Consider the following 22,229-nt stretch of genomic DNA (forward strand, 5'->3'; position numbering starts at 1 on the left):
GAGCTCATGAAGAATGCAGCAGACGCCCAAGTGTAAGCAGGGCACGGGAGGCTGCTGAAGTACAGCCCTCGAATGTTTCCTCGGATTTCCCGAGTCAGCAAGGTTTCCCTGGCCCAGGGGAAGAGTGGCGAGCCCCGGGCCACAGCAGGCCATGGGGCTGAGCCGGTCCTCTGAGGCCCCCAGAGGAAGCGCCGCCACAAGGGGAGAGTCAGGACCCTCCTGCAGGGCGGGCCGCGGTCTCCCGCCTTGCGCTGCTTGGTGGGAGACGGTGAGACGCGATTCCCTTTTTCGCCCTGGGCGATCAGGGCCTGGGGGCCACCGCTGGCTGCGAGTGCCAGGGCCCGGGTCCCTAGACCACCGCGGTCCCCATGGGTGGGAAGGCGTCCTTCGGGCCCTCACATCCGGGTGCGCCACGCTTTGCTTGGGGCCCCGGCAGACATCGGGGGAGCACTGGAAATCCCTGTGCTCCAGGCCAGGCTCTGGGGCCTTTCTCAGCAAGGGGAGGCTCCCGCGGGGGCCCGGATCTCCGTGGATTTGGGAAGGCCAGGGATGGGCAGCGGGTCCCTTGTGTCCTGCCCCTTGCCCGCGGACCCGAGCCCTGGGTGGGTCAGCCGCCCGCCTGGACAGCACCGGCCAGGGCTTCGGGCTGGAGAGTTCTTGGCGGCATGGCACGGGCCAGCGAGCACGCCGTTCCGACGGCCGGCCTCCCCCTCCCTCCTTAGGCCCCCATCCCCAAGCGAGGATCTGGCCCTGACCACCAGGTCTTGCATCGCCCAGCCCCGCCGCCAGGTCCCATGCCTCAGGAAGCCGGGGTATGGCGCTGTCCTGAGAGCAGCCTCGGTAAGCAGCTTCTGGGTGGTAGGGGACCTCCCGCGTCGCCTCGGGCGTGCTTGGGTCAATGATGAGAACTCATATGGTCTCGAAGAGCGATGAGGACCTAAAAATCACGCTCAATAGGATTACGCTGAGGCCCAAGGCAGGGGACCGTGCCGGGGTCAGCCTCCCCCAGAGCGTCGGGGCAGTGAGGGTGCGCTGCAGGTGGCCGCGGGAGGAGAACCACCTCTCGAGGCTCTCTGCTGTGGCCCCCGGACGTCGGTGCACCTGCGGGTGCCGACGGGGTGTTCTGGCGTTCCAGCTGGTCTACCGACCCAGGCCTCTTCCCCGGACAGCTGCCCGAGAGCCAGGGCTTAGCCACCCTTGTGTCCTTGTGTCTTTCAGCGGGCCTGGCTGGCAAGGTTCTTGGCGCGTCTCCCACCAGGAGAGGTGAGCGGAAGCCTCTGGGCTCCGAGGGAGGCCCCAGACCCCTTGGCCTGGCATCGGGAAGCGGGGACCCCAGCAGGGACTCCGCAGCTGGGCCTGGGCTGGGGATGCGGGTCCTCATTGTCCGGACGGCACCGAAGTCCCCGTGAGCGTGTGCCCCTGAGCCATCCCAGGGGCAGGGATCGCGAAACGTGGGCCGGGGGGCTGACAAGGCCTGGAAAGCGCGGGCTGGCCGCCCAAGGCCCAGGTGCACCCGAGGCCTCCTGATCAATTGCGGCGTGTCCGGGGGGCCCAGAAAGGGAGTGGACGTGAGACCCGTGGTCTCGGAGGCCACTGTGCCCTTCAGCAACACCTTGTTGCTCAAGGCCCGGCCCATGGCAGGTTTCTGCGGGCTGCACTGGCCCGAGCTCCTGTCCCGTCCTGCAGACGACCAAGGCGTTTGGGGCCCCGGGAGGCCACTTCCGAAGAGCCCACGAGGATTCGTTGAGCTGGCCAGACGGCACGGTTCCACTGGGGCGGGGGGGCAGAAACTGCACGTCCCAGGCCACAGGAGCCGTTGGGGCTCAGCCTCTCACCTGAGACTCTCAAGCACCCGGGATAGGGTCGTGGTGAAGCGGCACTGCACGGGCCGAGTCAGGTCCCTCGTCCAGAGCGGCCAGCGGGCGGTGTGCCTTGCTGCCGTGGTGGAGAGTGACCTGGCTTTCCCCGCTCGGCCGTGGGGGAGCCCTGGGCCCCGGCAACCTTTGGCTTCCCGGGCAGGGGCTCAGGTCCTTGGCTCCCAGGTGGCTCCAGGAGAGGGTGGGCGGCGTCCTGGCCAAACCTCCCGGGCCGCCGCTCTTGGCTCGCCACTCCGGGAGACAGCGGGGACCCGGCCAAAGCCCTGTGGTCCATGCCATGGTCAGGGGCCGTTCTCCAGAAGGCTGGGCTCCCACAGGGACCACGGTCTCCATTGCTTTGGGATGCCCCGGAAAGGGCAGCCGGGCCCTTGGGCCCGGCTCCTTCCTGGCGGACACCTGCCATGCTTGGCTCCGAACTCTGCCGGGCCCCCAGTGGCCAGGACTCCGGGAAAGGGGGCCCTGGGCCGCACGGCAGGCGCTTCAGACCAGGACGTTTGGACAGCTGGTCTCTCCGTCTCTCCTTAGAAACCCATCCACAATCGAGAAGCTCGCCCAGATGAGCACGTCTTGCTTGGCCCCGCCCTGCCCAGAGGTCTCACGTCTCAGGACCCGGGGGCATGGACGCGGTGCGGAATGCAGCCCCGGTAAGCAGCTTCGGGGTGCCCCGAGGCCGCACGCATCGCCACCAGCTTGCTTGGGTCAGTGATGAGAACTCAAGTGGTCTCGAAGAGCGATGATGACCTAAAAATCATGCTCAATAGGATTACGCTGAGGCCCAAGACAGGCGTCTGTGCCGGGATCAGCCTCCCCCAGACCCTGGGGACCCTGGAGGTGCGCCGCAGTTGTGGGCGTGAGGCCATCGTACCCTCGGGGCTCCCCGTGCTGGCCCTGGCCTGTCTGTGCCCGTCAGGGGTCCGCTCGAGGTCGTGAGGCGTTCCGCCCGGCCTCCGGACCCAATCCACCTCGCAGGACAGCTCCCTCGGTGCCATTGCTTAGGAGACCGTTGCCCCTTGTGTCTTTCAGCGGGCCTCGGGGGCCGGAACTTGGTGCGGCGTGACCCAAGAGAGGTGAGTGGAAGACTCTGGGCCTGCAGGGAGATGCCAGGCGCCATGGGCATTGTCCGCGGAGCCCGGATCCCCGCACGGGCCCCGGCTCCAGCACTGTGCTAGGGATGGGGGCTGTGGTGGCCCACACAGCGTGGACCTGCCCATGCACAGCCGCCCTTCAGCAATCCCACGTGCAGGGAATGGGAAAGTTGGGCCAGGTCACTGGCAACGACTGGGGGCTGGGGGCATGCCGCCGTCGTCCCACATGGACCTGAGGCCTCCTTGTACGTCCAGCTGTGTCCTGTGCGCCCGAGAAGAGAGCGGACGTGAGTCCCTTGGTGTCAGGGCCCTCTGTCCCCTTCAGCGAGTGGTTGTCGCTCGAGTCACCCCAGCCGATGGTTCTGGAGAGGGCTGGAGAGGGCAGAGCTCATGAAGAATGCAGCAGACGCCCAAGTGTAAGCAGGGCACGGGAGGCTGCTGAAGTACAGCCCTCGAATGTTTCCTCGGATTTCCCGAGTCAGCAAGGTTTCCCTGGCCCAGGGGAAGAGTGGCGAGCCCCGGGCCACAGCAGGCCATGGGGCTGAGCCGGTCCTCTGAGGCCCCCAGAGGAAGCGCCGCCACAAGGGGAGAGTCAGGACCCTCCTGCAGGGCGGGCCGCGGTCTCCCGCCTTGCGCTGCTTGGTGGGAGACGGTGAGACGCGATTCCCTTTTTCGCCCTGGGCGATCAGGGCCTGGGGGCCACCGCTGGCTGCGAGTGCCAGGGCCCGGGTCCCTAGACCACCGCGGTCCCCATGGGTGGGAAGGCGTCCTTCGGGCCCTCACATCCGGGTGCGCCACGCTTTGCTTGGGGCCCCGGCAGACATCGGGGGAGCACTGGAAATCCCTGTGCTCCAGGCCAGGCTCTGGGGCCTTTCTCAGCAAGGGGAGGCTCCCGCGGGGGCCCGGATCTCCGTGGATTTGGGAAGGCCAGGGATGGGCAGCGGGTCCCTTGTGTCCTGCCCCTTGCCCGCGGACCCGAGCCCTGGGTGGGTCAGCCGCCCGCCTGGACAGCACCGGCCAGGGCTTCGGGCTGGAGAGTTCTTGGCGGCATGGCACGGGCCAGCGAGCACGCCGTTCCGACGGCCGGCCTCCCCCTCCCTCCTTAGGCCCCCATCCCCAAGCGAGGATCTGGCCCTGACCACCAGGTCTTGCATCGCCCAGCCCCGCCGCCAGGTCCCATGCCTCAGGAAGCCGGGGTATGGCGCTGTCCTGAGAGCAGCCTCGGTAAGCAGCTTCTGGGTGGTAGGGGACCTCCCGCGTCGCCTCGGGCGTGCTTGGGTCAATGATGAGAACTCATATGGTCTCGAAGAGCGATGAGGACCTAAAAATCACGCTCAATAGGATTACGCTGAGGCCCAAGGCAGGGGACCGTGCCGGGGTCAGCCTCCCCCAGAGCGTCGGGGCAGTGAGGGTGCGCTGCAGGTGGCCGCGGGAGGAGAACCACCTCTCGAGGCTCTCTGCTGTGGCCCCCGGACGTCGGTGCACCTGCGGGTGCCGACGGGGTGTTCTGGCGTTCCAGCTGGTCTACCGACCCAGGCCTCTTCCCCGGACAGCTGCCCGAGAGCCAGGGCTTAGCCACCCTTGTGTCCTTGTGTCTTTCAGCGGGCCTGGCTGGCAAGGTTCTTGGCGCGTCTCCCACCAGGAGAGGTGAGCGGAAGCCTCTGGGCTCCGAGGGAGGCCCCAGACCCCTTGGCCTGGCATCGGGAAGCGGGGACCCCAGCAGGGACTCCGCAGCTGGGCCTGGGCTGGGGATGCGGGTCCTCATTGTCCGGACGGCACCGAAGTCCCCGTGAGCGTGTGCCCCTGAGCCATCCCAGGGGCAGGGATCGCGAAACGTGGGCCGGGGGGCTGACAAGGCCTGGAAAGCGCGGGCTGGCCGCCCAAGGCCCAGGTGCACCCGAGGCCTCCTGATCAATTGCGGCGTGTCCGGGGGGCCCAGAAAGGGAGTGGACGTGAGACCCGTGGTCTCGGAGGCCACTGTGCCCTTCAGCAACACCTTGTTGCTCAAGGCCCGGCCCATGGCAGGTTTCTGCGGGCTGCACTGGCCCGAGCTCCTGTCCCGTCCTGCAGACGACCAAGGCGTTTGGGGCCCCGGGAGGCCACTTCCGAAGAGCCCACGAGGATTCGTTGAGCTGGCCAGACGGCACGGTTCCACTGGGGCGGGGGGGCAGAAACTGCACGTCCCAGGCCACAGCAGCCGTTGGGGCTCAGCCTCTCACCTGAGACTCTCAAGCACCCGGGATAGGGTCGTGGTGAAGCGGCACTGCACGGGCCGAGTCAGGTCCCTCGTCCAGAGCGGCCAGCGGGCGGTGTGCCTTGCTGCCGTGGTGGAGAGTGACCTGGCTTTCCCCGCTCGGCCGTGGGGGAGCCCTGGGCCCCGGCAACCTTTGGCTTCCCGGGCAGGGGCTCAGGTCCTTGGCTCCCAGGTGGCTCCAGGAGAGGGTGGGCGGCGTCCTGGCCAAACCTCCCGGGCCGCCGCTCTTGGCTCGCCACTCCGGGAGACAGCGGGGACCCGGCCAAAGCCCTGTGGTCCATGCCATGGTCAGGGGCCGTTCTCCAGAAGGCTGGGCTCCCACAGGGACCACGGTCTCCATTGCTTTGGGATGCCCCGGAAAGGGCAGCCGGGCCCTTGGGCCCGGCTCCTTCCTGGCGGACACCTGCCATGCTTGGCTCCGAACTCTGCCGGGCCCCCAGTGGCCAGGACTCCGGGAAAGGGGGCCCTGGGCCGCACGGCAGGCGCTTCAGACCAGGACGTTTGGACAGCTGGTCTCTCCGTCTCTCCTTAGAAACCCATCCACAATCGAGAAGCTCGCCCAGATGAGCACGTCTTGCTTGGCCCCGCCCTGCCCAGAGGTCTCACGTCTCAGGACCCGGGGGCATGGACGCGGTGCGGAATGCAGCCCCGGTAAGCAGCTTCGGGGTGCCCCGAGGCCGCACGCATCGCCACCAGCTTGCTTGGGTCAGTGATGAGAACTCAAGTGGTCTCGAAGAGCGATGATGACCTAAAAATCATGCTCAATAGGATTACGCTGAGGCCCAAGACAGGCGTCTGTGCCGGGATCAGCCTCCCCCAGACCCTGGGGACCCTGGAGGTGCGCCGCAGTTGTGGGCGTGAGGCCATCGTACCCTCGGGGCTCCCCGTGCTGGCCCTGGCCTGTCTGTGCCCGTCAGGGGTCCGCTCGAGGTCGTGAGGCGTTCCGCCCGGCCTCCGGACCCAATCCACCTCGCAGGACAGCTCCCTCGGTGCCATTGCTTAGGAGACCGTTGCCCCTTGTGTCTTTCAGCGGGCCTCGGGGGCCGGAACTTGGTGCGGCGTGACCCAAGAGAGGTGAGTGGAAGACTCTGGGCCTGCAGGGAGATGCCAGGCGCCATGGGCATTGTCCGCGGAGCCCGGATCCCCGCACGGGCCCCGGCTCCAGCACTGTGCTAGGGATGGGGGCTGTGGTGGCCCACACAGCGTGGACCTGCCCATGCACAGCCGCCCTTCAGCAATCCCACGTGCAGGGAATGGGAAAGTTGGGCCAGGTCACTGGCAACGACTGGGGGCTGGGGGCATGCCGCCGTCGTCCCACATGGACCTGAGGCCTCCTTGTACGTCCAGCTGTGTCCTGTGCGCCCGAGAAGAGAGCGGACGTGAGTCCCTTGGTGTCAGGGCCCTCTGTCCCCTTCAGCGAGTGGTTGTCGCTCGAGTCACCCCAGCCGATGGTTCTGGAGAGGGCTGGAGAGGGCAGAGCTCATGAAGAATGCAGCAGACGCCCAAGTGTAAGCAGGGCACGGGAGGCTGCTGAAGTACAGCCCTCGAATGTTTCCTCGGATTTCCCGAGTCAGCAAGGTTTCCCTGGCCCAGGGGAAGAGTGGCGAGCCCCGGGCCACAGCAGGCCATGGGGCTGAGCCGGTCCTCTGAGGCCCCCAGAGGAAGCGCCGCCACAAGGGGAGAGTCAGGACCCTCCTGCAGGGCGGGCCGCGGTCTCCCGCCTTGCGCTGCTTGGTGGGAGACGGTGAGACGCGATTCCCTTTTTCGCCCTGGGCGATCAGGGCCTGGGGGCCACCGTTGGCTGCGAGTGCCAGGGCCCGGGTCCCTAGACCACCGCGGTCCCCATGTGTGGGAAGGCGTCCTTCGGGCCCTCACTTCCGGGTGCGCCACGCTTTGCTTGGGGCCCCGGCAGACATCGGGGGAGCACTGGAAATCCCTGTGCTCCAGGCCATGCTCTGGGGCCTTTCCTAGCAAGGGGAGGCTCCCACGGGGGCCCGGATCTCCGTGGATTTGGGAAGGCCAGGGATGGGCAGCGGGTCCCTTGTGTCCTGCCCCTTGCCCGCGGACCCGAGCCCTGGGTGGGTCAGCCGCCCGCCTGGACAGCACCGGCCAGGGCTTCGGGCTGGAGAGTTCTTGGCGGCATGGCACGGGCCAGCGAGCACGCCGTTCCGACGGCCGGCCTCCCCCTCCCTCCTTAGGCCCCCATCCCCAAGCGAGGATCTGGCCCTGACCACCAAGTCTTGCATCGCCCAGCCCCGCCGCCAGGTCCCATGCCTCAGGAAGCCGGGGTATGGCGCCGTCCTGAGAGCAGCCTCGGTAAGCAGCTTCTGGGTGGTAGGGGACCTCCCGCGTCGCCTCGGGCGTGCTTGGGTCAATGATGAGAACTCATATGGTCTCGAAGAGCGATGAGGACCTAAAAATCACGCTCAATAGGATTACGCTGAGGCCCAAGGCAGGGGACCGTGCCGGGGTCAGCCTCCCCCAGAGCGTCGGGGCAGTGAGGGTGCGCTGCAGGTGGCCGCGGGAGGAGAACCACCTCTCGAGGCTCTCTGCTGTGGCCCCCGGACGTCGGTGCACCTGCGGGTGCCGACGGGGTGTTCTGGCGTTCCAGCTGGTCTACCGACCCAGGCCTCTTCCCCGGACAGCTGCCCGAGAGCCAGGGCTTAGCCACCCTTGTGTCCTTGTGTCTTTCAGCGGGCCTGGCTGGCAAGGTTCTTGGCGCGTCTCCCACCAGGAGAGGTGAGCGGAAGCCTCTGGGCTCCGAGGGAGGCCCCAGACCCCTTGGCCTGGCATCGGGAAGCGGGGACCCCAGCAGGGACTCCGCAGCTGGGCCTGGGCTGGGGATGCGGGTCCTCATTGTCCGGACGGCACCGAAGTCCCCGTGAGCGTGTGCCCCTGAGCCATCCCAGGGGCAGGGATCGCGAAACGTGGGCCGGGGGGCTGACAAGGCCTGGAAAGCGCGGGCTGGCCGCCCAAGGCCCAGGTGCACCCGAGGCCTCCTGATCAATTGCGGCGTGTCCGGGGGGCCCAGAAAGGGAGTGGACGTGAGACCCGTGGTCTCGGAGGCCACTGTGCCCTTCAGCAACACCTTGTTGCTCAAGGCCCGGCCCATGGCAGGTTTCTGCGGGCTGCACTGGCCCGAGCTCCTGTCCCGTCCTGCAGACGACCAAGGCGTTTGGGGCCCCGGGAGGCCACTTCCGAAGAGCCCACGAGGATTCGTTGAGCTGGCCAGACGGCACGGTTCCACTGGGGCGGGGGGGCAGAAACTGCACGTCCCAGGCCACAGCAGCCGTTGGGGCTCAGCCTCTCACCTGAGACTCTCAAGCACCCGGGATAGGGTCGTGGTGAAGCGGCACTGCACGGGCCGAGTCAGGTCCCTCGTCCAGAGCGGCCAGCGGGCGGTGTGCCTTGCTGCCGTGGTGGAGAGTGACCTGGCTTTCCCCGCTCGGCCGTGGGGGAGCCCTGGGCCCCGGCAACCTTTGGCTTCCCGGGCAGGGGCTCAGGTCCTTGGCTCCCAGGTGGCTCCAGGAGAGGGTGGGCGGCGTCCTGGCCAAACCTCCCGGGCCGCCGCTCTTGGCTCGCCACTCCGGGAGACAGCGGGGACCCGGCCAAAGCCCTGTGGTCCATGCCATGGTCAGGGGCCGTTCTCCAGAAGGCTGGGCTCCCACAGGGACCACGGTCTCCATTGCTTTGGGATGCCCCGGAAAGGGCAGCCGGGCCCTTGGGCCCGGCTCCTTCCTGGCGGACACCTGCCATGCTTGGCTCCGAACTCTGCCGGGCCCCCAGTGGCCAGGACTCCGGGAAAGGGGGCCCTGGGCCGCACGGCAGGCGCTTCAGACCAGGACGTTTGGACAGCTGGTCTCTCCGTCTCTCCTTAGAAACCCATCCACAATCGAGAAGCTCGCCCAGATGAGCACGTCTTGCTTGGCCCCGCCCTGCCCAGAGGTCTCACGTCTCAGGACCCGGGGGCATGGACGCGGTGCGGAATGCAGCCCCGGTAAGCAGCTTCGGGGTGCCCCGAGGCCGCACGCATCGCCACCAGCTTGCTTGGGTCAGTGATGAGAACTCAAGTGGTCTCGAAGAGCGATGATGACCTAAAAATCATGCTCAATAGGATTACGCTGAGGCCCAAGACAGGCGTCTGTGCCGGGATCAGCCTCCCCCAGACCCTGGGGACCCTGGAGGTGCGCCGCAGTTGTGGGCGTGAGGCCATCGTACCCTCGGGGCTCCCCGTGCTGGCCCTGGCCTGTCTGTGCCCGTCAGGGGTCCGCTCGAGGTCGTGAGGCGTTCCGCCCGGCCTCCGGACCCAATCCACCTCGCAGGACAGCTCCCTCGGTGCCATTGCTTAGGAGACCGTTGCCCCTTGTGTCTTTCAGCGGGCCTCGGGGGCCGGAACTTGGTGCGGCGTGACCCAAGAGAGGTGAGTGGAAGACTCTGGGCCTGCAGGGAGATGCCAGGCGCCATGGGCATTGTCCGCGGAGCCCGGATCCCCGCACGGGCCCCGGCTCCAGCACTGTGCTAGGGATGGGGGCTGTGGTGGCCCACACAGCGTGGACCTGCCCATGCACAGCCGCCCTTCAGCAATCCCACGTGCAGGGAATGGGAAAGTTGGGCCAGGTCACTGGCAACGACTGGGGGCTGGGGGCATGCCGCCGTCGTCCCACATGGACCTGAGGCCTCCTTGTACGTCCAGCTGTGTCCTGTGCGCCCGAGAAGAGAGCGGACGTGAGTCCCTTGGTGTCAGGGCCCTCTGTCCCCTTCAGCGAGTGGTTGTCGCTCGAGTCACCCCAGCCGATGGTTCTGGAGAGGGCTGGAGAGGGCAGAGCTCATGAAGAATGCAGCAGACGCCCAAGTGTAAGCAGGGCACGGGAGGCTGCTGAAGTACAGCCCTCGAATGTTTCCTCGGATTTCCCGAGTCAGCAAGGTTTCCCTGGCCCAGGGGAAGAGTGGCGAGCCCCGGGCCACAGCAGGCCATGGGGCTGAGCCGGTCCTCTGAGGCCCCCAGAGGAAGCGCCGCCACAAGGGGAGAGTCAGGACCCTCCTGCAGGGCGGGCCGCGGTCTCCCGCCTTGCGCTGCTTGGTGGGAGACGGTGAGACGCGATTCCCTTTTTCGCCCTGGGCGATCAGGGCCTGGGGGCCACCGCTGGCTGCGAGTGCCAGGGCCCGGGTCCCTAGACCACCGCGGTCCCCATGGGTGGGAAGGCGTCCTTCGGGCCCTCACATCCGGGTGCGCCACGCTTTGCTTGGGGCCCCGGCAGACATCGGGGGAGCACTGGAAATCCCTGTGCTCCAGGCCAGGCTCTGGGGCCTTTCTCAGCAAGGGGAGGCTCCCGCGGGGGCCCGGATCTCCGTGGATTTGGGAAGGCCAGGGATGGGCAGCGGGTCCCTTGTGTCCTGCCCCTTGCCCGCGGACCCGAGCCATGGGTGGGTCAGCCGCCCGCCTGGACAGCACCGGCAAGGGCTTCGGGCTGGAGAGTTCTTGGCGGCATGGCACGGGCCAGCGAGCACGCCGTTCCGACGGCCGGCCTCCCCCTCCCTCCTTAGGCCCCCATCCCCAAGCGAGGATCTGGCCCTGACCACCAGGTCTTGCATCGCCCAGCCCCGCCGCCAGGTCCCATGCCTCAGGAAGCCGGGGTATGGCGCTGTCCTGAGAGCAGCCTCGGTAAGCAGCTTCTGGGTGGTAGGGGACCTCCCGCGTCGCCTCGGGCGTGCTTGGGTCAATGATGAGAACTCATATGGTCTCGAAGAGAGATGAGGACCTAAAAATCACGCTCAATAGGATTACGCTGAGGCCCAAGGCAGGGGACCGTGCCGGGGTCAGCCTCCCCCAGAGCGTCGGGGCAGTGAGGGTGCGCTGCAGGTGGCCGCGGGAGGAGAACCACCTCTCGAGGCTCTCTGCTGTGGCCCCCGGACGTCGGTGCACCTGCGGGTGCCGACGGGGTGTTCTGGCGTTCCAGCTGGTCTACCGACCCAGGCCTCTTCCCCGGACAGCTGCCCGAGAGCCAGGGCTTAGCCACCCTTGTGTCCTTGTGTCTTTCAGCGGGCCTGGCTGGCAAGGTTCTTGGCGCGTCTCCCACCAGGAGAGGTGAGCGGAAGCCTCTGGGCTCCGAGGGAGGCCCCAGACCCCTTGGCCTGGCATCGGGAAGCGGGGACCCCAGCAGGGACTCCGCAGCTGGGCCTGGGCTGGGGATGCGGGTCCTCATTGTCCGGACGGCACCGAAGTCCCCGTGAGCGTGTGCCCCTGAGCCATCCCAGGGGCAGGGATCGCGAAACGTGGGCCGGGGGGCTGACAAGGCCTGGAAAGCGCGGGCTGGCCGCCCAAGGCCCAGGTGCACCCGAGGCCTCCTGATCAATTGCGGCGTGTCCGGGGGGCCCAGAAAGGGAGTGGACGTGAGACCCGTGGTCTCGGAGGCCACTGTGCCCTTCAGCAACACCTTGTTGCTCAAGGCCCGGCCCATGGCAGGTTTCTGCGGGCTGCACTGGCCCGAGCTCCTGTCCCGTCCTGCAGACGACCAAGGCGTTTGGGGCCCCGGGAGGCCACTTCCGAAGAGCCCACGAGGATTCGTTGAGCTGGCCAGACGGCACGGTTCCACTGGGGCGGGGGGGCAGAAACTGCACGTCCCAGGCCACAGCAGCCGTTGGGGCTCAGCCTCTCACCTGAGACTCTCAAGCACCCGGGATAGGGTCGTGGTGAAGCGGCACTGCACGGGCCGAGTCAGGTCCCTCGTCCAGAGCGGCCAGCGGGCGGTGTGCCTTGCTGCCGTGGTGGAGAGTGACCTGGCTTTCCCCGCTCGGCCGTGGGGGAGCCCTGGGCCCCGGCAACCTTTGGCTTCCCGGGCAGGGGCTCAGGTCCTTGGCTCCCAGGTGGCTCCAGGAGAGGGTGGGCGGCGTCCTGGCCAAACCTCCCGGGCCGCCGCTCTTGGCTCGCCACTCCGGGAGACAGCGGGGACCCGGCCAAAGCCCTGTGGTCCATGCCATGGTCAGGGGCCGTTCTCCAGAAGGCTGGGCTCCCACAGGGACCACGGTCTCCATTGCTTTGGGATGCCCCGGAAAGGGCAGCCGGGCCCTTGGGCCCGGCTCCTTCCTGGCGGACACCTGCCATGCTTGGCTCCGAACTCTGCCGGGCCCCCAGTGGCCAGGACTCCGGGAAAGGGGGCCCTGGGCCGCACGGCAGGCGCTTCAGACCAGGACGTTTGGACAGCTGGTCTCTCCGTCTCTCCTTAGAAACCCATCCACAATCGAGAAGCTCGCCCAGATGAGCACGTCTTGCTTGGCCCCGCCCTGCCCAGAGGTCTCACGTCTCAGGACCCGGGGGCATGGACGCGGTGCGGAATGCAGCCCCGGTAAGCAGCTTCGGGGTGCCCCGAGGCCGCACGCATCGCCACCAGCTTGCTTGGGTCAGTGATGAGAACTCAAGTGGTCTCGAAGAGCGATGATGACCTAAAAATCATGCTCAATAGGATTACGCTGAGGCCCAAGACAGGCGTCTGTGCCGGGATCAGCCTCCCCCAGACCCTGGGGACCCTGGAGGTGCGCCGCAGTTGTGGGCGTGAGGCCATCGTACCCTCGGGGCTCCCCGTGCTGGCCCTGGCCTGTCTGTGCCCGTCAGGGGTCCGCTCGAGGTCGTGAGGCGTTCCGCCCGGCCTCCGGACCCAATCCACCTCGCAGGACAGCTCCCTCGGTGCCATTGCTTAGGAGACCGTTGCCCCTTGTGTCTTTCAGCGGGCCTCGGGGGCCGGAACTTGGTGCGGCGTGACCCAAGAGAGGTGAGTGGAAGACTCTGGGCCTGCAGGGAGATGCCAGGCGCCATGGGCATTGTCCGCGGAGCCCGGATCCCTGCACGGGCCCCGGCTCCAGCACTGTGCTAGGGATGGGGGCTGTGGTGGCCCACACAGCGTGGACCTGCCCATGCACAGCCGCCCTTCAGCAATCCCACGTGCAGGGAATGGGAAAGTTGGGCCAGGTCACTGGCAACGACTGGGGGCTGGGGGCATGCCGCCGTCGTCCCACATGGACCTGAGGCCTCCTTGTACGTCCAGCTGTGTCCTGTGCGCCCGAGAAGAGAGCGCACGTGAGTCCCTTGGTGTCAGGGCCCTCTGTCCCCTTCAGCGAGTGGTTGTCGCTCGAGTCACCCCAGCCGATGGTTCTGGAGAGGGCTGGAGAGGGCAGAGCTCATGAAGAATGCAGCAGACGCCCAAGTGTAAGCAGGGCACGGGAGGCTGCTGAAGTACAGCCCTCGAATGTTTCCTCGGATTTCCCGAGTCAGCAAGGTTTCCCTGGCCCAGGGGAAGAGTGGCGAGCCCCGGGCCACAGCAGGCCATGGGGCTGAGCCGGTCCTCTGAGGCCCCCAGAGGAAGCGCCGCCACAAGGGGAGAGTCAGGACCCTCCTGCAGGGCGGGCCGCGGTCTCCCGCCTTGCGCTGCTTGGTGGGAGACGGTGAGACGCGATTCCCTTTTTCGCCCTGGGCGATCAGGGCCTGGGGGCCACCGCTGGCTGCGAGTGCCAGGGCCCGGGTCCCTAGACCACCGCGGTCCCCATGTGTGGGAAGGCGTCCTTCGGGCCCTCACATCCGGGTGCGCCACGCTTTGCTTGGGGCCCCGGCAGACATCGGGGGAGCACTGGAAATCCCTGTGCTCCAGGCCAGGCTCTGGGGCCTTTCTCAGCAAGGGGAGGCTCCCGCGGGGGCCCGGATCTCCGTGGATTTGGGAAGGCCAGGGATGGGCAGCGGGTCCCTTGTGTCCTGCCCCTTGCCCGCGGACCCGAGCCCTGGGTGGGTCAGCCGCCCGCCTGGACAGCACCGGCCAGGGCTTCGGGCTGGAGAGTTCTTGGTGGCATGGCACGGGCCAGCGAGCACGCCGTTCCGACGGCCGGCCTCCCCCTCCCTCCTTAGGCCCCCATCCCCAAGCGAGGATCTGGCCCTGACCACCAGGTCTTGCATCGCCCAGCCCCGCCGCCAGGTCCCATGCCTCAGGAAGCCGGGGTATGGCGCTGTCCTGAGAGCAGCCTCGGTAAGCAGCTTCTGGGTGGTAGGGGACCTCCCGCGTCGCCTCGGGCGTGCTTGGGTCAATGATGAGAACTCATATGGTCTCGAAGAGCGATGAGGACCTAAAAATCACGCTCAATAGGATTACGCTGAGGCCCAAGGCAGGGGACCGTGCCGGGGTCAGCCTCCCCCAGAGCGTCGGGGCAGTGAGGGTGCGCTGCAGGTGGCCGCGGGAGGAGAACCACCTCTCGAGGCTCTCTGCTGTGGCCCCCGGACGTCGGTGCACCTGCGGGTGCCGACGGGGTGTTCTGGCGTTCCAGCTGGTCTACCGACCCAGGCCTCTTCCCCGGACAGCTGCCCGAGAGCCAGGGCTTAGCCACCCTTGTGTCCTTGTGTCTTTCAGCGGGCCTGGCTGGCAAGGTTCTTGGCGCGTCTCCCACCAGGAGAGGTGAGCGGAAGCCTCTGGGCTCCGAGGGAGGCCCCAGACCCCTTGGCCTGGCATCGGGAAGCGGGGACCCCAGCAGGGACTCCGCAGCTGGGCCTGGGCTGGGGATGCGGGTCCTCATTGTCCGGACGGCACCGAAGTCCCCGTGAGCGTGTGCCCCTGAGCCATCCCAGGGGCAGGGATCGCGAAACGTGGGCCGGGGGGCTGACAAGGCCTGGAAAGCGCGGGCTGGCCGCCCAAGGCCCAGGTGCACCCGAGGCCTCCTGATCAATTGCGGCGTGTCCGGGGGGCCCAGAAAGGGAGTGGACGTGAGACCCGTGGTCTCGGAGGCCACTGTGCCCTTCAGCAACACCTTGTTGCTCAAGGCCCGGCCCATGGCAGGTTTCTGCGGGCTGCACTGGCCCGAGCTCCTGTCCCGTCCTGCAGACGACCAAGGCGTTTGGGGCCCCGGGAGGCCACTTCCGAAGAGCCCACGAGGATTCGTTGAGCTGGCCAGACGGCACGGTTCCACTGGGGCGGGGGGGCAGAAACTGCACGTCCCAGGCCACAGGAGCCGTTGGGGCTCAGCCTCTCACCTGAGACTCTCAAGCACCCGGGATAGGGTCGTGGTGAAGCGGCACTGCACGGGCCGAGTCAGGTCCCTCGTCCAGAGCGGCCAGCGGGCGGTGTGCCTTGCTGCCGTGGTGGAGAGTGACCTGGCTTTCCCCGCTCGGCCGTGGGGGAGCCCTGGGCCCCGGCAACCTTTGGCTTCCCGGGCAGGGGCTCAGGTCCTTGGCTCCCAGGTGGCTCCAGGAGAGGGTGGGCGGCGTCCTGGCCAAACCTCCCGGGCCGCCGCTCTTGGCTCGCCACTCCGGGAGACAGCGGGGACCCGGCCAAAGCCCTGTGGTCCATGCCATGGTCAGGGGCCGTTCTCCAGAAGGCTGGGCTCCCACAGGGACCACGGTCTCCATTGCTTTGGGATGCCCCGGAAAGGGCAGCCGGGCCCTTGGGCCCGGCTCCTTCCTGGCGGACACCTGCCATGCTTGGCTCCGAACTCTGCCGGGCCCCCAGTGGCCAGGACTCCGGGAAAGGGGGCCCTGGGCCGCACGGCAGGCGCTTCAGACCAGGACGTTTGGACAGCTGGTCTCTCCGTCTCTCCTTAGAAACCCATCCACAATCGAGAAGCTCGCCCAGATGAGCACGTCTTGCTTGGCCCCGCCCTGCCCAGAGGTCTCACGTCTCAGGACCCGGGGGCATGGACGCGGTGCGGAATGCAGCCCCGGTAAGCAGCTTCGGGGTGCCCCGAGGCCGCACGCATCGCCACCAGCTTGCTTGGGTCAGTGATGAGAACTCAAGTGGTCTCGAAGAGCGATGATGACCTAAAAATCATGCTCAATAGGATTACGCTGAGGCCCAAGACAGGCGTCTGTGCCGGGATCAGCCTCCCCCAGACCCTGGGGACCCTGGAGGTGCGCCGCAGTTGTGGGCGTGAGGCCATCGTACCCTCGGGGCTCCCCGTGCTGGCCCTGGCCTGTCTGTGCCCGTCAGGGGTCCGCTCGAGGTCGTGAGGCGTTCCGCCCGGCCTCCGGACCCAATCCACCTCGCAGGACAGCTCCCTCGGTGCCATTGCTTAGGAGACCGTTGCCCCTTGTGTCTTTCAGCGGGCCTCGGGGGCCGGAACTTGGTGCGGCGTGACCCAAGAGAGGTGAGTGGAAGACTCTGGGCCTGCAGGGAGATGCCAGGCGCCATGGGCATTGTCCGCGGAGCCCGGATCCCCGCACGGGCCCCGGCTCCAGCACTGTGCTAGGGATGGGGGCTGTGGTGGCCCACACAGCGTGGACCTGCCCATGCACAGCCGCCCTTCAGCAATCCCACGTGCAGGGAATGGGAAAGTTGGGCCAGGTCACTGGCAACGACTGGGGGCTGGGGGCATGCCGCCGTCGTCCCACATGGACCTGAGGCCTCCTTGTACGTCCAGCTGTGTCCTGTGCGCCCGAGAAGAGAGCGCACGTGAGTCCCTTGGTGTCAGGGCCCTCTGTCCCCTTCAGCGAGTGGTTGTCGCTCGAGTCACCCCAGCCGATGGTTCTGGAGAGGGCTGGAGAGGGCAGAGCTCATGAAGAATGCAGCAGACGCCCAAGTGTAAGCAGGGCACGGGAGGCTGCTGAAGTACAGCCCTCGAATGTTTCCTCGGATTTCCCGAGTCAGCAAGGTTTCCCTGGCCCAGGGGAAGAGTGGCGAGCCCCGGGCCACAGCAGGCCATGGGGCTGAGCCGGTCCTCTGAGGCCCCCAGAGGAAGCGCCGCCACAAGGGGAGAGTCAGGACCCTCCTGCAGGGCGGGCCGCGGTCTCCCGCCTTGCGCTGCTTGGTGGGAGACGGTGAGACGCGATTCCCTTTTTCGCCCTGGGCGATCAGGGCCTGGGGGCCACCGCTGGCTGCGAGTGCCAGGGCCCGGGTCCCTAGACCACCGCGGTCCCCATGTGTGGGAAGGCGTCCTTCGGGCCCTCACATCCGGGTGCGCCACGCTTTGCTTGGGGCCCCGGCAGACATCGGGGGAGCACTGGAAATCCCTGTGCTCCAGGCCAGGCTCTGGGGCCTTTCCTAGCAAGGGGAGGCTCCCACGGGGGCCCGGATCTCCGTGGATTTGGGAAGGCCAGGGATGGGCAGCGGGTCCCTTGTGTCCTGCCCCTTGCCCGCGGACCCGAGCCCTGGGTGGGTCAGCCGCCCGCCTGGACAGCACCGGCCAGGGCTTCGGGCTGGAGAGTTCTTGGCGGCATGGCACGGGCCAGCGAGCACGCCGTTCCGACGGCCGGCCTCCCCCTCCCTCCTTAGGCCCCCATCCCCAAGCGAGGATCTGGCCCTGACCACCAAGTCTTGCATCGCCCAGCCCCGCCGCCAGGTCCCATGCCTCAGGAAGCCGGGGTATGGCGCTGTCCTGAGAGCAGCCTCGGTAAGCAGCTTCTGGGTGGTAGGGGACCTCCCGCGTCGCCTCGGGCGTGCTTGGGTCAATGATGAGAACTCATATGGTCTCGAAGAGCGATGAGGACCTAAAAATCACGCTCAATAGGATTACGCTGAGGCCCAAGGCAGGGGACCGTGCCGGGGTCAGCCTCCCCCAGAGCGTCGGGGCAGTGAGGGTGCGCTGCAGGTGGCCGCGGGAGGAGAACCACCTCTCGAGGCTCTCTGCTGTGGCCCCCGGACGTCGGTGCACCTGCGGGTGCCGACGGGGTGTTCTGGCGTTCCAGCTGGTCTACCGACCCAGGCCTCTTCCCCGGACAGCTGCCCGAGAGCCACGGCTTAGCCACCCTTGTGTCCTTGTATCTTTCAGCGGGCCTGGCTGTCAAGGTTCTTGGCGCGTCTCCCACCAGGAGAGGTGAGCGGAAGCCTCTGGGCTCCGAGGGAGGCCCCAGACCCCTTGGCCTGGCATCGGGAAGCGGGGACCCCAGCAGGGACTCCGCAGCTGGGCCTGGGCTGGGGATGCGGGTCCTCATTGTCCGGACGGCACCGAAGTCCCCGTGAGCGTGTGCCCCTGAGCCATCCCAGGGGCAGGGATCGCGAAACGTGGGCCGGGGGGCTGACAAGGCCTGGAAAGCGCGGGCTGGCCGCCCAAGGCCCAGGTGCACCCGAGGCCTCCTGATCAATTGCGGCGTGTCCGGGGGGCCCAGAAAGGGAGTGGACGTGAGACCCGTGGTCTCGGAGGCCACTGTGCCCTTCAGCAACACCTTGTTGCTCAAGGCCCGGCCCATGGCAGGTTTCTGCGGGCTGCACTGGCCCGAGCTCCTGTCCCGTCCTGCAGACGACCAAGGCGTTTGGGGCCCCGGGAGGCCACTTCCGAAGAGCCCACGAGGATTCGTTGAGCTGGCCAGACGGCACGGTTCCACTGGGGCGGGGGGGCAGAAACTGCACGTCCCAGGCCACAGGAGCCGTTGGGGCTCAGCCTCTCACCTGAGACTCTCAAGCACCCGGGATAGGGTCGTGGTGAAGCGGCACTGCACGGGCCGAGTCAGGTCCCTCGTCCAGAGCGGCCAGCGGGCGGTGTGCCTTGCTGCCGTGGTGGAGAGTGACCTGGCTTTCCCCGCTCGGCCGTGGGGGAGCCCTGGGCCCCGGCAACCTTTGGCTTCCCGGGCAGGGGCTCAGGTCCTTGGCTCCCAGGTGGCTCCAGGAGAGGGTGGGCGGCGTCCTGGCCAAACCTCCCGGGCCGCCGCTCTTGGCTCGCCACTCCGGGAGACAGCGGGGACCCGGCCAAAGCCCTGTGGTCCATGCCATGGTCAGGGGCCGTTCTCCAGAAGGCTGGGCTCCCACAGGGACCACGGTCTCCATTGCTTTGGGATGCCCCGGAAAGGGCAGCCGGGCCCTTGGGCCCGGCTCCTTCCTGGCGGACACCTGCCATGCTTGGCTCCGAACTCTGCCGGGCCCCCAGTGGCCAGGACTCCGGGAAAGGGGGCCCTGGGCCGCACGGCAGGCGCTTCAGACCAGGACGTTTGGACAGCTGGTCTCTCCGTCTCTCCTTAGAATCCCATCCACAATCGAGAAGCTCGCCCAGATGAGCACGTCTTGCTTGGCCCCGCCCTGCCCAGAGGTCTCACGTCTCAGGACCCGGGGGCATGGACGCGGTGCGGAATGCAGCCCCGGTAAGCAGCTTCGGGGTGCCCCGAGGCCGCACGCATCGCCACCAGCTTGCTTGGGTCAGTGATGAGAACTCAAGTGGTCTCGAAGAGCGATGATGACCTAAAAATCATGCTCAATAGGATTACGCTGAGGCCCAAGACAGGCGTCTGTGCCGGGATCAGCCTCCCCCAGACCCTGGGGACCCTGGAGGTGCGCCGCAGTTGTGGGCGTGAGGCCATCGTACCCTCGGGGCTCCCCGTGCTGGCCCTGGCCTGTCTGTGCCCGTCAGGGGTCCGCTCGAGGTCGTGAGGCGTTCCGCCCGGCCTCCGGACCCAATCCACCTCGCAGGACAGCTCCCTCGGTGCCATTGCTTAGGAGACCGTTGCCCCTTGTGTCTTTCAGCGGGCCTCGGGGGCCGGAACTTGGTGCGGCGTGACCCAAGAGAGGTGAGTGGAAGACTCTGGGCCTGCAGGGAGATGCCAGGCGCCATGGGCATTGTCCGCGGAGCCCGGATCCCCGCACGGGCCCCGGCTCCAGCACTGTGCTAGGGATGGGGGCTGTGGTGGCCCACACAGCGTGGACCTGCCCATGCACAGCCGCCCTTCAGCAATCCCACGTGCAGGGAATGGGAAAGTTGGGCCAGGTCACTGGCAACGACTGGGGGCTGGGGGCATGCCGCCGTCGTCCCACATGGACCTGAGGCCTCCTTGTACGTCCAGCTGTGTCCTGTGCGCCCGAGAAGAGAGCGGACGTGAGTCCCTTGGTGTCAGGGCCCTCTGTCCCCTTCAGCGAGTGGTTGTCGCTCGAGTCACCCCAGCCGATGGTTCTGGAGAGGGCTGGAGAGGGCAGAGCTCATGAAGAATGCAGCAGACGCCCAAGTGTAAGCAGGGCACGGGAGGCTGCTGAAGTACAGCCCTCGAATGTTTCCTCGGATTTCCCGAGTCAGCAAGGTTTCCCTGGCCCAGGGGAAGAGTGGCGAGCCCCGGGCCACAGCAGGCCGTGGGGCTGAGCCGGTCCTCTGAGGCCCCCAGAGGAAGCGCCGCCACAAGGGGAGAGTCAGGACCCTCCTGCAGGGCGGGCCGCGGTCTCCTGCCTTGCGCTGCTTGGTGGGAGACGGTGAGACGCGATTCCCTTTTTCGCCCTGGGCGATCAGGGCCTGGGGGCCACCGCTGGCTGCGAGTGCCAGGGCCCGGGTCCCTAGACCACCGCGGTCCCCATGTGTGGGAAGGCGTCCTTCGGGCCCTCACAATCGGGTGCGCCACGCTTTGCTTGGGGCCCCGGCAGACATCGGGGGAGCACTGGAAATCCCTGTGCTCCAGGCCATGCTCTGGGGCCTTTCCTAGCAAGGGGAGGCTCCCACGGGGGCCCGGATCTCCGTGGATTTGGGAAGGCCAGGGATGGGCAGCGGGTCCCTTGTGTCCTGCCCCTTGCCCGCGGACCCGAGCCATGGGTGGGTCAGCCGCCCGCCTGGACAGCACCGGCCAGGGCTTCGGGCTGGAGAGTTCTTGGCGGCATGGCACGGGCCAGCGAGCACGCCGTTCCGACGGCCGGCCTCCCCCTCCCTCCTTAGGCCCCCATCCCCAAGCGAGGATCTGGCCCTGACCACCAAGTCTTGCATCGCCCAGCCCCGCCGCCAGGTCCCATGCCTCAGGAAGCCGGGGTATGGCGCTGTCCTGAGAGCAGCCTCGGTAAGCAGCTTCTGGGTGGTAGGGGACCTCCCGCGTCGCCTCGGGCGTGCTTGGGTCAATGATGAGAACTCATATGGTCTCGAAGAGCGATGAGGACCTAAAAATCACGCTCAATAGGATTACGCTGAGGCCCAAGGCAGGGGACCGTGCCGGGGTCAGCCTCCCCCAGAGCGTCGGGGCAGTGAGGGTGCGCTGCAGGTGGCCGCGGGAGGAGAACCACCTCTCGAGGCTCTCTGCTGTGGCCCCCGGACGTCGGTGCACCTGCGGGTGCCGACGGGGTGTTCTGGCGTTCCAGCTGGTCTACCGACCCAGGCCTCTTCCCCGGACAGCTGCCCGAGAGCCAGGGCTTAGCCACCCTTGTGTCCTTGTGTCTTTCAGCGGGCCTGGCTGGCAAGGTTCTTGGCGCGTCTCCCACCAGGAGAGGTGAGCGGAAGCCTCTGGGCTCCGAGGGAGGCCCCAGACCCCTTGGCCTGGCATCGGGAAGCGGGGACCCCAGCAGGGACTCCGCAGCTGGGCCTGGGCTGGGGATGCGGGTCCTCATTGTCCGGACGGCACCGAAGTCCCCGTGAGCGTGTGCCCCTGAGCCATCCCAGGGGCAGGGATCGCGAAACGTGGGCCGGGGGGCTGACAAGGCCTGGAAAGCGCGGGCTGGCCGCCCAAGGCCCAGGTGCACCCGAGGCCTCCTGATCAATTGCGGCGTGTCCGGGGGGCCCAGAAAGGGAGTGGACGTGAGACCCGTGGTCTCGGAGGCCACTGTGCCCTTCAGCAACACCTTGTTGCTCAAGGCCCGGCCCATGGCAGGTTTCTGCGGGCTGCACTGGCCCGAGCTCCTGTCCCGTCCTGCAGACGACCAAGGCGTTTGGGGCCCCGGGAGGCCACTTCCGAAGAGCCCACGAGGATTCGTTGAGCTGGCCAGACGGCACGGTTCCACTGGGGCGGGGGGGCAGAAACTGCACGTCCCAGGCCACAGGAGCCGTTGGGGCTCAGCCTCTCACCTGAGACTCTCAAGCACCCGGGATAGGGTCGTGGTGAAGCGGCACTGCACGGGCCGAGTCAGGTCCCTCGTCCAGAGCGGCCAGCGGGCGGTGTGCCTTGCTGCCGTGGTGGAGAGTGACCTGGCTTTCCCCGCTCGGCCGTGGGGGAGCCCTGGGCCCCGGCAACCTTTGGCTTCCCGGGCAGGGGCTCAGGTCCTTGGCTCCCAGGTGGCTCCAGGAGAGGGTGGGCGGCGTCCTGGCCAAACCTCCCGGGCCGCCGCTCTTGGCTCGCCACTCCGGGAGACAGCGGGGACCCGGCCAAAGCCCTGTGGTCCATGC

At 67.7% G+C, this 22,229-nt stretch overlaps 13 non-coding genes across 13 annotated transcripts; all 13 read left to right on the forward strand.

Annotated features, from left to right (window-relative positions):
• The first annotated feature begins 892 nt into the window (after positions 1-892).
• Positions 893-973, forward strand: LOC123945460. The gene has a single exon (XR_006819287.1). It is a non-coding gene; the product is annotated as a small nucleolar RNA SNORD115 (small nucleolar RNA).
• Positions 974-2,573: 1,600 nt separating this feature from the next.
• On the forward strand, positions 2,574-2,654 carry LOC123945610. The gene has a single exon (XR_006819430.1). It is a non-coding gene; the product is annotated as a small nucleolar RNA SNORD115 (small nucleolar RNA).
• Positions 2,655-4,238: 1,584 nt separating this feature from the next.
• Positions 4,239-4,319, forward strand: LOC123945461. The gene has a single exon (XR_006819288.1). It is a non-coding gene; the product is annotated as a small nucleolar RNA SNORD115 (small nucleolar RNA).
• Positions 4,320-5,919: 1,600 nt separating this feature from the next.
• On the forward strand, positions 5,920-6,000 carry LOC123945611. Its single transcript, XR_006819431.1, has one exon. It is a non-coding gene; the product is annotated as a small nucleolar RNA SNORD115 (small nucleolar RNA).
• Positions 6,001-7,584: 1,584 nt separating this feature from the next.
• LOC123945463 lies at positions 7,585-7,665 on the forward strand. The gene has a single exon (XR_006819289.1). It is a non-coding gene; the product is annotated as a small nucleolar RNA SNORD115 (small nucleolar RNA).
• Positions 7,666-9,265: 1,600 nt separating this feature from the next.
• On the forward strand, positions 9,266-9,346 carry LOC123945612. Its single transcript, XR_006819432.1, has one exon. It is a non-coding gene; the product is annotated as a small nucleolar RNA SNORD115 (small nucleolar RNA).
• A 1,584-nt stretch (positions 9,347-10,930) lies between these two features.
• On the forward strand, positions 10,931-11,011 carry LOC123945417. Its single transcript, XR_006819245.1, has one exon. It is a non-coding gene; the product is annotated as a small nucleolar RNA SNORD115 (small nucleolar RNA).
• A 1,600-nt stretch (positions 11,012-12,611) lies between these two features.
• LOC123945613 lies at positions 12,612-12,692 on the forward strand. The gene has a single exon (XR_006819433.1). It is a non-coding gene; the product is annotated as a small nucleolar RNA SNORD115 (small nucleolar RNA).
• A 1,584-nt stretch (positions 12,693-14,276) lies between these two features.
• LOC123945464 lies at positions 14,277-14,357 on the forward strand. Its single transcript, XR_006819290.1, has one exon. It is a non-coding gene; the product is annotated as a small nucleolar RNA SNORD115 (small nucleolar RNA).
• A 1,600-nt stretch (positions 14,358-15,957) lies between these two features.
• On the forward strand, positions 15,958-16,038 carry LOC123945614. Its single transcript, XR_006819434.1, has one exon. It is a non-coding gene; the product is annotated as a small nucleolar RNA SNORD115 (small nucleolar RNA).
• A 1,584-nt stretch (positions 16,039-17,622) lies between these two features.
• On the forward strand, positions 17,623-17,703 carry LOC123945465. Its single transcript, XR_006819291.1, has one exon. It is a non-coding gene; the product is annotated as a small nucleolar RNA SNORD115 (small nucleolar RNA).
• A 1,600-nt stretch (positions 17,704-19,303) lies between these two features.
• Positions 19,304-19,384, forward strand: LOC123945615. Its single transcript, XR_006819435.1, has one exon. It is a non-coding gene; the product is annotated as a small nucleolar RNA SNORD115 (small nucleolar RNA).
• Positions 19,385-20,968: 1,584 nt separating this feature from the next.
• Positions 20,969-21,049, forward strand: LOC123945466. The gene has a single exon (XR_006819292.1). It is a non-coding gene; the product is annotated as a small nucleolar RNA SNORD115 (small nucleolar RNA).
• Positions 21,050-22,229: the final 1,180 nt, after the last annotated feature.

Source organism: Meles meles, chromosome 6 (assembly GCF_922984935.1).
Source record: "Meles meles chromosome 6, mMelMel3.1 paternal haplotype, whole genome shotgun sequence".
NCBI lineage: Eukaryota > Metazoa > Chordata > Mammalia > Carnivora > Mustelidae > Meles > Meles meles.